Genomic DNA, 17,268 nt, shown 5'->3' with positions numbered 1-17,268 from the left:
AGAGTGTAATGAGGAAGACAGATAAGAGCAACAATAAAATTGGGATATTCGTGATAAATATAGAGAAATAGAAGGTGCTATGGTCCCTCACAACACAGTCATCTAACTTGGTGGAAGATCAGGTTTAAAAGGGGGAGGAGGGGGCTTCCCTGGTGGCACAGTGGTTGGGAGTCTGCCTGCCAGTGCAGGGGACACAGGTTCGAGCCCTGGTCTGGGAGGATCCCACATGCTGCGGAGCGGTTGGGCCCATGAGCCACAATTACTGAGCCTGCGCATCTAGAGCCTGTGCTTCGCAACAGGAGAGGCCGCGGTGGTGAGAGGCCCGCGCACCACGACGAGGGGTAGCCCCCGCTTGCCCAACTGGAGAGGGCGCTCGCGCAGAAACGAGGACCCAACGCAGCCATAAATAAATTAAAAAATTAAAAAAAAAAAAAAATTCATTAGATCTTAAATTCACCTGCAGGATCTTCAATAGGGAAAAAGAAATCACTTCTAATTTAACTCGCACAGAAAGGAAGTAAGACCTGAGACAACAGGGAGCTTAAAAATGACAGAAACAATCATAGGATCTCAAATTTCCTTTCAAAGGTCCCAGGATTTCACACCTAGGAAAAAAAAAAAGGGGGGGGGAGGATGTATAAGGAGGGGGGAAATGTTTCTTGGAGAATGAGTAGGAGTCAACAAGAGTGTTCATAAGAAAGATGAAGTAGGGGACTTCCCTGGCGGTCCAGTGGTTAGGGCTCCGTGCTTCCATGGCAGGGGGCACGGTATTAAGATCCCCTCATGCCACGTGGCGTGGCCAAAATATTTAAAAACAACAAGAACAAAAGAAAAAAACAAAGACGAAGTATCTATCAAGCATCAGCTAGCTAACTAGAGGTGAGAAGTTTCCCCAAAGCTGGAAAATCTGATTGGATTTCAGGCTCTTCCTGAATCCACTGGTGAAGAACTGGACTTCTACTCAACGAAGCTTTAGGTGGTGGGTTAGCTGCTCAGGATACCAATGGCATCTCAGTGGACAACAGTGGTCAGTTGCACAGGGTGGTAACAGAGTGGTGGGCTCTGCGCCACAGTTCCAAGGCTAAGTTAAAGACCATGGCTTAGGCTCCCCCGGTTCCCTCCTCCCAAACTTTTTATGACAGAACTTACTCATCAAGTGTCTGCACCAAATGTTGCATCAACTGGCACCAGTGATTCAACAAAAGACTCAGGATTTTTCTTTTACTTACCATAGAGGAGTGATGCAGAGTGTTAAGGCCAAAACATGGTAGCACCTTTGATTCATAGAGGTTGGTAGAACATAGTCCAAGAATTTTCTGCTTTCAGCAAGTGACAGGTGAGAGCAAGCTGTCACACACAACACAGTCAGGGGTCTACCCAATCCAACAGGATACCACTAAACCAATCAGAGTTTCCAGAACCATCTGGAGTTACCTTCATTTTTGTAAGAAATGACGCGTTAAGTCAAAGCAGTATAACTGGGAAAGAATAATACTGAATCATCAGCAACAGCTCTTTTATAAAAAAGGCTAAGCTATACTTCACAACGAGCCCCATTGTTACGAAATAAAGCTACAACCCTGAAAGGTGGTGTTTGTACAGAGAGGAAGACATTTTCATGGACAAAATGACCTTCTTTTTCTTAAAGTCTTTGATATATCCCATCTGATTTGTGCTAGGATGAAATTTAATTGGTGGGAAATGTCATTGACACTCATATTTCTAAGGTTTCATATTGAATTCCACAACTGGATGAAGTTCAAGGAAAAATACATATTCACTCTCCCTTGAACATTTTCTAGTTTCTATGCCTTTTTCTCTCTTTCCCCCTTAAGATGTTTTAAAAGATCTTTTCTTGGGTCCTGTCAGCTGACCTCTAATTATCCACAGCTCTGGTTTTTTCACATGCTTCAGAAACTATTTAGATAATGGTACTGCCTGGGTGGCACTTAGATTTGAAATCTTTTTAAGTGAACTCCTGGGGGAAAAGATGTAAATTGTAAACTGGGACCATGCCCAATGCTAGAGTAATAACAATAATAATTTAAAATTTTATTTTGTAGTGCCAATTACTGAGTACCTATTATGTACCAGCCATTATGCTAAGAGATATAAAATATGATCCTATTTATCTTACACAACAGTCCTATGTAATAGGAGCCATTATATCTCTACCTAATAGACAAAGAAAGTGAATATTAGAAAGGTTAACTAGCCTGCTGAAGGCCACACCTAGAAAGAAAAACTAAGAAATGGATCTTAGTTCAAATCAAGGTCTAACTTCAACACTACTCCTTTTAATCAAATAACTATATCATCTCCACATGTTAAGTGAATAGTCTCCTAAAAGCCACTTTTAGTTTTTGGTATGTTTAGATTATGTATATGTATATGTATATATGTACAGACATTTGTGTGTAAAATATAAACTGTGTGGGTGTGTATATATATATATGGCATATTCAAATAATCTGTGTATTGTGTTTCAGTTGCTTTGGTTGTATATCAAGTTACCCTAAAAATTAGTGGCTTAAAACAATAGTCACATTTATTTTGCTCATGAATCTGCAATTTGGGCAAAACCTAGTGGGGATAGTTTGTCTTTACTGCACTCAACATCACCTAGGGTGGCTTGAAGGCAGGAAGCTGGAATCATCTCAAGACTCATTCACTCACATTTCTGGCAGTGATCTGTGGACTCAGTCCTTAAGTATGGCTGTTAGCAGAAACAACTATACCTGGCTTCTCCATGTGGCCTGGGGTTTCTACAACATGACTGCTGAGTTCTAGGGGCAAACATCCCAAGAGAGACAGAGACAGATGCATCATATTTTATAGCCTAGCTTCAGAAATCTTACAGAAGCTCTTCTGCTCCATTCTGTTCGCTGAGAGACTCTCAAAGGCCTTACCAGATTGATTCAGGAGGAGGAGAAATAGACCCCCACTCTTGATGGAGAATGGCAAGGTTCTGGAAGAGCATGGGGGCCCAGAAATATTTGGCCATTTTTAATGCAACCTTCCTCAATATGTAACTCATATATAAGAATATATATTAATATGAGTTACATACTCATATAATTCATATATATGAATATATATGTAAATATATAGACGTGTGTGTGTGTAATGATGACTTCCTGACATCATGAAAATCTTTAATCTAGCTATGATGGGGAATGCAGAATCTAATGAGGAAGGTAATTTAGCAGAGGCCATTCAGAATCCAGCTACCCTTAACTGCCATTCTTAATGACTGCTTTTCCTCCTATGCAGTTTCTTCTGGCCAACAGGGTCTTAGCCCTCCTATTTCAGATGGTATTTGCTTTTGTGTATGTTTCACCTGCATTATGTGCACAACATGCCAGCTAGTTCTGGAAAATAAGATTACAAAGATGTGGAGCAAAGGGGGAGAATAGACAAGGGCTCAGACTGTGGAGTTAGATCTTGCTTGGAAACTTGGCTTCACCTCTTACTGTCTAAATAACCTTGGAAAATTTATTCAACTTCCTTGAGTCTTCATTTTCTTATCCACAAAGTGGAAATATTGTTGCATTCCTCATAGGGTTGTTGAAATAGCTTTCATAGGTATTTCATGAAATAGCTTCTATAAAGAGCTTGGGCAATACTCACCATGTAGATGTTATGTAGAAAATTGCATCAAAGTTTTAAAAAGAATGAAATGCAAGTGCTTGTTTTATGGTTTATGAGATCATGATTTACCCCTGTTCACCTCCCTGGCTTCATCTTGTACCATAACAACACTAAGTCTACTTACAATCACTATTCTCTAAACTCTATGGCCTTCTTTCCATTTTTTTGGAAATTGTCCTGGCCTCAAGACTGTTGTATTTGTTCTCTCTCTTCCTGGAAGATCCTTTCTTCAAAGCATTGCACAGTTACTTCCTTCCCATCACTCAGATAATTTAACTCATCTCCTTGGGGAGGCCTTTTCATGATCAACCTCTTATTCCAAAGACCTTTGTTCCTCCTAATTGTCTATCATGTTATCATATTTATAATCTAATAATTTTTTCGACTCATAATTATCTTTACTATAGATTCATTTACTTTTTAACCCCCACAAAATTGTGAGCTGCATTAGACAGTGATCTTCTGTCTTATTCTGGGCCAGAAGAATAGTAGGCCCTCACTATGTATCTGATTGATGGATGAATGGATAAATATGTATGCATGTTTCTGTGTGTCTCATAAGGGGAAAGTAAAAAAATTAAAAGATTTAAAACAAACAGCATATGAAATTGTATTTCCATGTTAGAAATGAGACTGACATTTACCTGCTGTCCCTCGTTGGAGGGATGCAACAGGAAGGGAAGTGGTGACTGTTCTTTGTTAGCTCTAGGGCTCACATCAGAGACATATTTACCCCATGCTGCAGTGAAATCATAAGTCACCTTTATTTTTTCCTTGATGCTCTTCATTCTTTCCCTCAGGCCTTGTAAATGTGTGACCTAGAGATTATCTCTCTTCCTTTCACTTCTGGGCTTTGGGTTTAACTCCAGGTATCTGGCTGCATGCCTCTCCATCAAGAGAATTTGCCTTCCTTTTCCAGGAAACAGTATTTCAAGAGTCTCAAAAAACAAATGCATTGCACATGCAAATCATTCCTCCAAAAACAAAACAATTCTAAAAATTACCCAAGCTTGCACAAAAATAAATGTTAAATTCATTAGACTGACTATTTTTACTTTTCTGGCCTTTTCACTGGAGCTATTTGGCAACTGAAAATTCATCAGTGTATAAATGAATTTATGTGCTTGTTGTAAGAAGCTTCTAATTAGCACATACAGTGAAGTGTGGAGAGTTTTCTATGGAACAGTCTCTGGCTGAAGTTTAAAACCAAGGTCTGTCCTCTGAAATACGTGGACAGCTGCTATGCACTTAAAAAAATAAAAGGAAAGGAGATAAGTTGTTAACTTGGGACTCTGGAGTGGAACTTGACTGTATCTCTAGAACAGATGTTTCGGGTCTGGGACATTTTGCCTGGAGTCATTAGAGACTTCATATCCAAAGGCTCCTGGGGAGCTAACTGTTTTGTTTAATTAATAGATCTCTTTGCAACTCTAGAAGCAGAGGAGCCAGGGGACAAATATAGGTGTGCAGTATTGCTTTTCCACCTGAAAAGCTCTTATGATTGCCCCAGGCGGCCTTGGACTGGCCACCAGGCCTCCCGAGGTCTCAATTCCCTATCCTTAATTGAAGAGGATATGAATCCTTCCTTGTTTCACAAGGCTGTGTCAGAGGACCTAATGAATTGTACAAAAGTTGTTTGCTTCTGACAACCCTATTTTTTAAAATCTTTATTGCCTTCTTTTTCTTTATAATCATGATAAATTTAGGCTATAATAATTTGGGGGATGAGAGCTACATAATATGATATTCTCATATTAGTTTAATGGCACTAAACAGTTTATATTTTTATCATTTATGTTCAATCATTCAACAACAAATTTAGTATTAAGCAATTTCATAACAGTTTCAAAACATAATTGAGAACTCTTGCTCTCCTGCTCTCACCGGCCGCTCTCTTTTCTTCATAAGCCTGGATACATGGAGAACTGAGGGAGTGAACATGAATCACTCAATAGGGTGCTTTGTGTATCAGCTAAAAAGGCACCTTTCTTCCTGTTCCGCTGATTTACAAAATGATCGATGATGGGTAACACCACTGTGCTCCATGCCTAGCTCTGCAAAGTACCACTCCTCAGCCATTAAGAGGATATTGTTTTAATATTGACAGGGAAGTCAAAATGTTTCACTGAGTGGTGGCTGCATGTTTTCTTCCTGCTGGAATAGGATTTCTTCGTGTCCTTGGGAGGAGAGCAAAACTCCCCTCTCCACACCCCCACCCCACTGGAAAATATTTCCACTCTCTCTGCTTCCTCAAAGGAAGAGACTTCCTATTCACTTAGCTTAGTTCCCTTGTGACCTGAAGCCATTGCACCTGTAGAAGACAGATGGCTTCAACCCTCAATCTTGAGCTTGAATTGCAATACAAACCAAATTAGATAAAATAAATCAATAATACCCTTGCAGGCCAAATTCACTTAAGTAACATTTACAGTACAATTGCCCACTTTGTCCGTCTACTTTAATCCATTAACACTCTACATCTGGCACCTGAATAAATATGTTACCCCAGCTGAATATAAATGAACTAGGATCCCATCATTATTGGCGTTGAGTGAAAGGTTAGTAAATTTTCATTTCTTAAAAAAAAAATGATTTTGAAATGCAGCAAGAGGCTGGTATATCATGAAGCCCTAAGATTTTGTTTGAGTGCCTACTGCAATACCCTCAAACCTCATTGATGACTTAGAAGCTTATATTGCAGTTTATAGACACTGCATTCATACCCCTTACATTATGAGCCCCCACATGTAATATACAGCCCAGTACATTTGTATTTGGATTCTAACTTAGAAAGCACACCTTAGATAAGGAACGAAAGACACACATGCTGAACTGTGGCGTGGAAAACTTCACAGTGGGTTTACAGAATTAATAAGACACCTAAAGATGACTGTAGCTAAAACAGACACATCTGAAAGACCTTGGTCAAGGCCAATTTGTTCCAATTCACATAAACTACAAGTGAGTTAATCCCTCCAATTCCCAAACTACCAATGGAATGTATCAATAGTCTATCACACTGCAGATAAGACCTTCATTCAGTCATTGGTTTGAACTTGGGAAGAGCTGTCAAACAATTTCAGTCAATATCAAAGCCATAGGAGCATCAAAACTTGCTCTCTACTGGAAAGGTGTGACATTGGAAACCCAGTTCCAGGGGTTTAGGAAATAGAATAAAAAGCAGTCAAGGTATATGCTTAAGCAGATATATTTAAGTCCATTGCAGCAAAAGGAGTGACAAGACTGTTAGTGATGTAATTCCCACTGGGTGTACCTTTCAGGGTGCAAGCCTACCTAAGGTATTTAGCCTTTTCCCCCCATCACACATTGCCAAGGCAGACTACTCTCAGGCATGTTTTATATCATAGCACAGAGGCCAAGGAAAAGTTTCAGTGTTAGGAAGCCGAGGTTCAAATATCGGCTACTTATATTCTGAGTGACCATGAGACAGTCATTAAACCTTATTTGTCAAATGGGAATTTTAAAAAGACCTAATTCTTAAAGGCTTATAGGGAGAATCAAATGAGGGAGAAAGGGATGGAGACAAAAAGGAAGGGGAGAGAATGAATGACAATTTAAGTAGGAGGCAGGTCTGTCTGCCTTTGCTCTCAATGCAGGTAGGCAAAGAATGGGAGGGAGATGGGCTGAGGGAGATGGGCTGTGGGAGAATCTCTTGTTTCCTTTAGTGGTCCAAATATACATGCCTCTTATGCTGTTGGCCCAGCTCACCATGCTGAGTTTGATCCTAATATTTGAGGATATGTATTGTTCATGATGACCAGCGAACATGATCCAAGTATTTTATCTGGTGCCCAATCAAAAGCAAGTGATCTGTTCCATCATTAGGAGAAAAACTGACTGTGTTTTACTTGAAACAATAGTATGTTGGTCTCAAGCATAACACCTTCCTAAGAGGTTTTTGGTAGTTAATTGATTACACCTAATTTTCATTATAGGTCATGGCTTTAAAACGTTACCCAGAATAACACAGAACCATGCTTTCTAGGCCAGACCAAATACTAAATAGAGTGCGCCACTGACGTTCATGGATCAGAGCATACAAACTGCCACACGTGAGGATTAAAGTTACTTAGGGACTCCTAAATGGGTATATGAGAGCCTTGGGAAATGACTCTTCTATTTAATTGAGCTCTAAAGTTCTCTGATACTTGAAATTGAGTCATTGATTCAGTAGAGAAAGCCCATATTTCAGAGATAACTCATAGTACTTACCTAGCTAATTGGGTGGATAAACAGGGAAAAAATTAGCTGCAAAGAGAGGAGAGAAAACATTTGTGCTACAGCCTAAACCACATGAAAAACAATTTACGAAATGAGCATTTTAATAGACAAAGCAGAATGTTTTTACTGGTTAAAAAATGCTGCAAAATGTTGGCAACAACAGATTGCATTCAAATAGTCAAACCTAATTGTTTGTGAATGTAACAACATAATTGAGCCTTCATTGTGGAGCTTTAAGAAAAGCAAGGAATAGAACATGAGTTTTTATGACATTAAAAACAAATAATTTGTGTAGAGTTATTATGTTTGAAGAAACACCCACCCACCAACCCATTAGATTTCATTAGAGACAGACACAGACTGTTAAATGTTTAGTTTCATTTTGTTTCTGCTTTGAACTTCACAAAAGATGAAACTCATTTCTTTGGAGCATTTCCTACTCTATTTCCTTAGAAGTAAGCTTTCAAAGTATGCGTTAAAATAAAGCCGCACTTAAAGTACACATGGCACTCATGATTACTAGTAGCTGTTAATTCTATTAGTCAACTCTCAGTGGCATTTACAGTACTGTCACGACCCTCTACAATCAAAAGCAATGACCAACAAACACTTTGTAAAGTTGAAAGTCACGGACATAAGTGCAAATTTATACTGTTAATGAAGATATCTGGAAACAAGTCAGGGAACAAAAGAAGAGATTCATATTAACCTGGATGAGAACCAACAGGAACAGACAACAAAGAAAAATAAACAAATTTAAGTGACTTTCAAGAACTTTAAAATGATTCCATGCTTCCACCTTTTCTGAGTCCTATTGCACACGTAACATTGAAGTGAGAAAAAATTAAGCACAGAGGCAAGTTATGGCTCATACACTCTAGTGTAATCAAACTCCAGCAGCTACGGCAAGAACAAAATGTCAACTCTAACTAACTACCTTACTGAATTCCCCAAATCTATGACCCACAAGATAGTCATATTAATTTGGTCATGCCCAGAGCCTGAGGGAAATCAGTCAGGGAATAAAGGATATCTGACAGAGATAAAATGAAATGCAAGGTAGTCTTGCTTGTGAAATAAGCACAGAATCATTTGACCGTAACGACCAACTTACCCTGGTTTGCCAGGGACTTACCTGGTGTTAGCTCTGAGAGTCCTGCATCCTAGAAAACCTCGAAGTCCCAAGCAAACTGGGAAAGTTCATCACCCTCCCTTTTAATCTGAGCTTCTCATGACAGCTGACTTACTCACCTGAACTTAGTTTTGATTTAAAGATATAGAGAACAGTGATTCTCAGATTTACTCTGCATAAGGATCACCTGGAAATCGGTTAATGCACGGCGTCCTGGGCCCCATCCCTCAGATTCTGATTTGGTAAACTGAAGTGGCGCCGATGAATTTGCATTTCTACCAAGCTCACAACTGATAGGGCTGCTGGTTCAAGTGCCATATTTTGAGTAACATTGGTTCAAACTACATATACCCCGTTCATTTCCCAATTTTCCTTCCTATGTCCTTGAGTTTACTTTTCAAGGGTACTTATGCATGAACAGATTGTATGGGTCTTTCAGAAAGAGAAATACCTCATCTTGGCAGAAATGATGCCAATATAACTGATGGAAAACTTATCTAATAAACTGGGTATTTATACATCATTAAAAGATGTGATGATTTTATTTACATGAATTTCATAAATTATTCCCTTTGTAAAGCCTTACTAGAATGCTAATTCACTTTTGGGAATTCATAGAAATAACAGGAAAACAGAGATAAGCCTTGGCCATAGCCAATGTGAATATGCTGCTGTAAAACTAGTATAATCACAAACTATTTGAAGAAGGTCAGCAAGGATTTGTAAGGGAAACCTCAACTAAATTATATTGGCAGGTCGATGATTCTCCAACACCAACTGGGTGTCTAAGAATTAAATTTTGACACCGACTGTCCGGAGCTAGTGCACAACAAAACAGGTAAGGGCTCAGTCCCACAAGACTATCCCCTCTTCAGATGCCAGTCAGAAGTCCCAGGGGCAACCTACACTTCTGACCAACCATCTGGGGGTTCCCATGACCCTTTCCTGAGGTTTCTGAAATTGCTAGAATGACCCACAGACCCAGGAAAACATTGCACTCACATTTACTGGTTTATAAAGGATATAAATCAGGAGCAGCCAAGTAGAAGAGATGGATAAAACAAGTTATAGGCTGGGGGGCCATGCAGAGCCTTCATGTCCTCTCCAGATATGCTACCCTCCCAGCACCCTGAAGTATTCATCAACCCAGAAGCTCCCCAAACACTGTCATCCAGAGAGTTTTATCAAAGTTTCATTGTGTAGACATGCCTGATTGAATCACTGGCCATTTGTGATTGAACTTAATCACCAGCCCTTCTCCTGGTCTGGGGAACAAGATGCTGAAAGTTCTAACTTTCTAAGCACTTGTTTGGTTTTTCTGGTGACCAGCATCTACATCCCAAAGCTATCCAGAGCACGCCCAGCCCGGTCATGAATCATGTCATTAGCATACAAAAGAGTAAATTCAAAGCATTTTAGGAGCTGTGTCAGGAACCTGTAACAAAGACCATATATTTATTTTTTATACTGTGGCAGAAAATTGTTTTAAATTTATCTCCCCCAAAAGCTAAGATATAAGTCATGAGAGAAAAGGCTATCTTTTGTCAGATATTCAGTTTCAAAAGTCACAGCTGTGTCTTTAACACCCATAAACATGGTTTGAACCAAACAGCATGAATGCCACAGAAATGCCACAGGGTTATTAGGCCCCATCTACTCTAGCCACTGTGGTAAGGAAGTCAGCAAATACATATTACAGAGACCTTTCAAAAGCCAAAGCTGAAACTAAAAGAAATTCTCAGGATGAATCCATTTAACTAGAATATCATACTTTGTGAGCGTTTCAATTTATTGAATGTTGAATGTGCTCTTTGTTGAAAGATAATCTTTACAAATTCAACATCTGTTTATAAATGCTAACATTCATAAAGAACCTCCAACTTATTCATTTGCCATTTCTCATATAATAAATTAGAAAACCAATGCATAAGCCCTCACACTCTCATACTCTGTCCAATCTTCACAGTCTGCATATGAGAATAAACTCCTGTTGTTTCCTTTTAAGCTGAAAATATTCCCCAATCCCTTGTCATAGTTATGATATTTTTATCCCCACTAACACAAATTTCCAAAGTTTTCTCCAAGTTATATGTTACATATTCTTTATTGAGTGTTCCCTATGGTACTGGCCCTGTGCTATGTAATTTACTTTAATTATTACTGTTAATCCTCACCAGGGCCAAGACTTAAGGTGAGGTGAGTGAAGGTCTCACCTTGGGTGCAAAATCTGAAGGGCCATCAAAGACTTAGTAATCAAGATTAATAATATTTTAATGTAACATTTCTTGAAAATGAATACTAATGAAAGATTCATGATAAACAAAATATTAAAATTTTAAATAAAGACTAGATCAGCATTACTGATTTTTGCTTTTACCTCAGGTTCTAAAACGGCTCAGCATAGCATTTGTACTGATTTCTCACTACAACCCTACAAGGTACAAAATAGTACTATTCTCATTTTGTGAAAAGAACCACAGAGAAGTTAAGTAACCTGTCCAAGACCACACAGTTGGTTAATGGTAGAGCCAGTGTATCTGACTTCACAGCTCTTCAACTATGCTGTTGCAGTGCCTGTCGGTATTTACTGAGTGCTTTTAATGTGTGTGATGTTAGGGGCTACAGTGCCCAACTGGAGGTGGACAGTCCATTAGAAGGGCTCGCAGTTCTCATTAAAAGCTGTTAGACTCGTGGTCATATTTTATGACAATGAAAGGATACAGATTAAAGTCAGCCGAGGGGAGCGATGCATGGGGCAGAGTCCTGGAAGTTTCCAAATGTGGAACTTCCAATTATTCTCTCCCAGTGGAGTCATGGACAGATTGACCTCTCCCAGCAATGATGTGTGACAGTATGCACAGAGTATTGTCAACCAGGGAAGCTCACCAGCCCTCATGTCCAGAGTTTTTATTGGAACTGCATCACGTAGACATGGCTGACAGCCTGTGTGCCTGACCTTTGGTCTCCTGCCCCTCCAGAAGTAGAGCAGATGCCACATAGCCCAAAACCTTTATCATTAATCACAATATGAGACTGTCCAGGGGGGCGCAAGGTCCCAAGGTAAACAAAGATACTCTTATCAGGCAGGACATTCCGATGGCCTAGATATCACCTCCCAGGATCCCAGGGCAAAGGCAGACCTCTCTTTGGAAAACGTTAATTCTTTACTATATCATGTGTCAGCACCATGAGCAGGAGAGAAGCAGGGGTATGAATAAGAATACAGACACCTCTTTCTGGCAGGGAAGATATGCCTTAAGTAACATGATTACATGAAATTATATTTAAGGATCAGCTATACTATATATTTAGGAGAATGAATACATATGGAAAAGAATTCTGAGCTGACAAATGACTTTCCTTCTCAGTTTCAGGACTGCCAATAGGAAAGAGAGTACCGAACCTTTGGGTGCAGCCTGATTTCCTTCCTAAATCCACCTCTCTGCTTTGGTGAAAGATGCCTTATTGTAAAAAGAATCAGAACTGAAGTAAAGAGATCAAAGAAGATGCATACACATCCATATATTATTCATAAATCTTTCAGAGACCATAGTTGTTCCATAATCCTTAATATATTTCCTTAGGATGTGTAGAACATTATCCCTATTGTTGTCCCAGCCTAGCAATTAAAAGAGTGTCTAAAAAGCTGGAAGCACACTGCTGGTGGTATAAGATGGTTTTAGATGTTACTTAAAGAAACAGGTTTTATTTTAATAACTATGTTTTATTCAATGTCTATTAGAAAGTTTTATTATAAATATATTGGAAACACGCTAAAGAAAGTATTATAAACTTTTAAAATTGTAAATTTAAAGGAAAATATCAAGTAACTAAAAAAATTATCAGGAGAAGCCATACTCAGTATATGACAAAAGGAAGGAAGGAAAAGAAAATAACTGAAGTTTAGAAAATCATGGATTAGTACGATATAGATTTTATCTTAACCTCCGTAAATAAAAAAGCATTTTAATTCTACGGCTGTCAGAAAATCAGTTTCTGAAATAGAAATCTAGCCATGTTCAACTTGGGTTTTTATTTATTTAAAAATTTCTAAATTGAGGAATTTCCAGGGGGAAGGAAAGCAGAATTCTTTCTAACTGAACTCAGAAAATCTGATCATTCTGAAATATTTTTAGTCCTGAATTGACTAGCTGATAAACATTTTCTAAGTTTCCCCTATTATCATCAAATGCTACAACCCATCTTCCCTGTGCTCTGTGATTGGCTCTCAGATCTAGAAAATCAAAAGGTGAGCTGAGGAAGAGGCAGGCGGGCTGGTGGGAGGGGTATCCATTCCCCAGGGTTCCTCTCCCACCTCAGTCTGACCTTTAGAAAACTGTTCCTCCTCCCTGTACCTTGCTTTCACCATTTGGGAGGGATGGGATGGTGACCTTCTCAGCACACGGTGGGAGGAATGAATTCCTGTCTGCTGGCACCCTGAAACTCCTGAAATGTGAAGAGGAGGAGGTGAAGGAACAGCAGGGTTTCTGGCTGCTTCTGTGATCACACAGAATGAACAGAGCAGGTGGCTAGTTGATGGAATGCAAGGGCCCCTTCTGAATATGGAGGAAGGTATGGGCTGTACTTGGAAACCCCACACTCCCATGCTGTAATAGAGCTCAATTAGATTAAAATGAATGAGAAAATGTTAATCTTGGGGGTAAAACCATTTCCTGGATTTTTCTTTTCTTTTTTTGGTTTACTTGTTTGTTTAAAATGTGTTAGGAAAAAAGTATTGTTGAAGACGACTGGCTTTCAAGACACATAAGCAAGAACTGTGGAATGGCATAGTGACTAATTATAGAGGCTTTAGAACTGGACAGATCTGGGTCTCAGCCCACTACTTCCTATGTGACATTGAGGAAATAACCTCTCAGTTTCCTTAGCTGTGAAGTGAGTATAGTAATAGTAACAACCTCTTGTTTTATTTGAAAGAATTAAATGAAATAATGCAGTGAAGCATACTATGCCTGACACACAATTCTGTCTTGGTTATTATTATTATTATTATTAGTTTAATTTAACCTCTCAAGTTGCATTTCCTCAACTGTAAAACAACAATAACTACTTTGTGCATACTTCATTACGTTCATGTGAGAATCAAAACAGATAATGGAGGTGAAGTATCTGTAACCTCATGTCACATGGGAGCCTCTCTGTCCCTTGGAGATTTAAGTAAAATTGGCTTAAATATTCTAAATTTAAAAATTTTTGTGTTCCCAGTGTTTACTAACACACAGACACAGACAGAAACACACACACACACACACTCTCACACTCTAAAGAGTTTCTGAAAATTGCCCATCTTACTTTCTCACTGTCCCCTTATCTCCAGGCCTGAGTTTTCATGGGCATCTGCTGACACTCCCACATCAAATCTGGACACAAGGCTCTGTCCTCATTCTATTCTCCTAAGAGGTGCCATCACGTTGAGCACGCATACATTTAGTAACTTTACAGAAGATCGTAAAATCTACTCTTATTGTTGTGCTCCTCTAGCTTCTGTTCTGCCACACTCCCCCGTGTCAGCATTCCCAAAGCCTGTCCGACCATATGCCAGCCCCCCTGTCACACAGAGCTGGCTGGGGAAGGTAGTCTAATGCCTTTACTGTGACTGCTTTTCTAATGGTACTCTCCCCCTCCCCCTTCCACCCAGATATCTTCCTTTGTAAACTAAAAAGCACCAAGTAATTTCAAAGTCTCAGGATATGCAAATTATAAGAAAATTGGAATTTTAATTCCAAGTCAATTCAGGATATATTTATTGATGCTCATTCTAGGCCGTAGACTATGCTGGTTTCTAAGAATGCAACAATGACTAAAGCATATTTCCTGCTTCCAGAGGGCTGGCAGCCAGGTGCAGAAAGAGCCAGGGAAACAAATGGTTTCAGGCCACCTTCATCAATGAACAGGAGGGTTTATGAGGGGCAATGAAACGACAATGGGTGGAGCCCCCGCTTCTGGAGAAGGTGAAAAAGGCACAGCAGGATAATAAGATCTGTATGGAGAAGACAAGATAACCCAAGGGAAAAAAAAAAAAAAGATAAAAGGAAGCTCATTGCAGAAAAAGCCATTGCAAACAGACAAAAAATTTAGAAGCAAAGGTATGTTAGGGTAACAGAAAATCACTCAGTGTGGTGGAAGCAGCCACATAGCACAGGGAGATCAGCTCGGTACTTTGTGACCACCTAGAGGGGTGGGATAGGGAGGGTGGGAGGGAGACGCAAGAGGGAGGAGATATGGGGATATATGTACACATATAGCTGATTCACTTTGTTACACAGCAGAAACTAACACACCACTGTAAAGCAATTATACTCCAATAAAGATGCTAAAGAAAAAATTTGAGGCTTATTCTCACAATATCTTGTAATAGATTGGACCAATACTCATATGATCTTTATGAACTCTTGATATCTGCAGAGGTGACATATAAAACATTTGCTACCGAAAAAGTATGAATCTTTCATACTCTGTTCAGGAACCACAATATATAGGGCTTTCTAAGGCATATGTAGATGCAGTCTTGGATGCTGAAATTAGAGACAAAACAAAAATATATCCATTGTTGCATTGTGCCTTTTGGGGGTAATTTTTCTAGTCTCTGTCATTCTAAGTTACTCATTGCAAAGAAAATAGAATTTTATAGCTGAGACTAAAATTTCCATTCCAAAATTAGCCAAGAGAATATAAATATCATAAAGAGAAGAAAGAGAGCATGAAGTTAGAGGTTATCAAGGTCCAAAAAGAACCTAAGACTTAATAACACAGAACTCAGAGAAGACCCATGTAACAAACAGTGCAGATTTCTTGTACAACCCTGGAGAGATGAGAAATGTCATATGTCTCCCTTACGTAAAGACACTTCTTTTTCTTAATTACTTCAAATATAACTTAGATCCTACCTTCCAGGCTTGAAAAGAAATCTGGACATGTTTGAATCCCAGGATTTATTCATTCTAAAAAAATTCAAGGAATGGCCTCTGGTCTTCAGATCTCCCTGGCTCAATATGCCCAGTCCTACTCTTTTTATTCAAGCTTGGGTCCAAGGATTTAATTTTCTTTCCAGTGCATCAGTACCAACTGTGTGATGAGCATTTATTTAAAATAACTTTCGTCCACACCGTAAGAGCAGTTGAATACATTTGAAGTACCTTAATCAGGAATCCATACTCCAGGTGTTTCATTAAGTTGTGTATGCTCCAGAGGTGGCGGCATTAGTGCTTCAAGCACCACAATATAAGTTTGCCACAGTGTTTATGAGTTAGCACAAAGGATATTAAAAATGAGTTTTTGTTGTTGAAAAGCCACAAAAGTGGCTTTGTGTACAACACTTTGGTGAAAAGCATTGTTGATGAGCTCAATGCTTTAATGCCTTTCTATTTTTACTACACATCTATAAGTCCTTGAGAGTCTGTTTCCCCCCAAAATGGAGGAATGTGTGGCCTGATCCAACCAGTAATCTTGCTAAACCTGACACATGTTCATAGAAATGAATCTTTCATACAGTGGGATTTTTTAAGAGGGTCTAAAAGGATGGAAAGTCTTTACTGAACATAAGGAACAAACTGCATGATTGTTTATGCACCTAGGTATTAATAATGTTTGCTTGTGTGCCAGATTTGACTTGAGACTGGATCTCTGTGGAACATCATACCTGATAGGGTTGCTGGACTAACTTAGTTCCTACTTACCTCTAACTGTTGGAAGTGACCAATACGTACAAAAAGAACTTGACCAGCTGTGAAAGCTAACTGACATTTGCCTGCAATCCAGAAATTCCAACCTCCATAGATACACACACTTGAAGGCATCCCTTATCCAAATCCTGACACTTTACTGCTATGGTGACTTTGTTGCCCAGGCAATATTTGACAATGTCTGGATACATTTCGGTTGTCCTAATTGGATGCAGGGGTGTTACTAGCATCTATCTGGTGAGTAGAGGGCAGGTATGCTGCTAAACAACCCACTATGTATAGTATAGCAGCCTCCTTTCCAACAAAGAAATATCCAATCCCAAGTGTCAATGGTGCTGATGTTGAGAAATCCTGTACTAAAGATATACCTGTAAAAGATATAATGTACAAGATGGTGACTATAGTTGATAACACTGTATTGTATAGTTGAAATTTGCTAGGAGAGTAGAACTTAAATGTTCTCATTCTCCACCCCCCCGCCCAATAAATATGTGAGGTGACGGATGTGTTAATTAACCAGATAGACAGAATCCTTTCACAAAA

The sequence above is a fragment of the Eschrichtius robustus genome, chromosome 2 (assembly GCF_028021215.1).
Source record: "Eschrichtius robustus isolate mEscRob2 chromosome 2, mEscRob2.pri, whole genome shotgun sequence".
NCBI classification, from domain to species: Eukaryota; Metazoa; Chordata; class Mammalia; order Artiodactyla; family Eschrichtiidae; genus Eschrichtius; species Eschrichtius robustus.
This window is presented reverse-complemented; position numbering follows the sequence as displayed.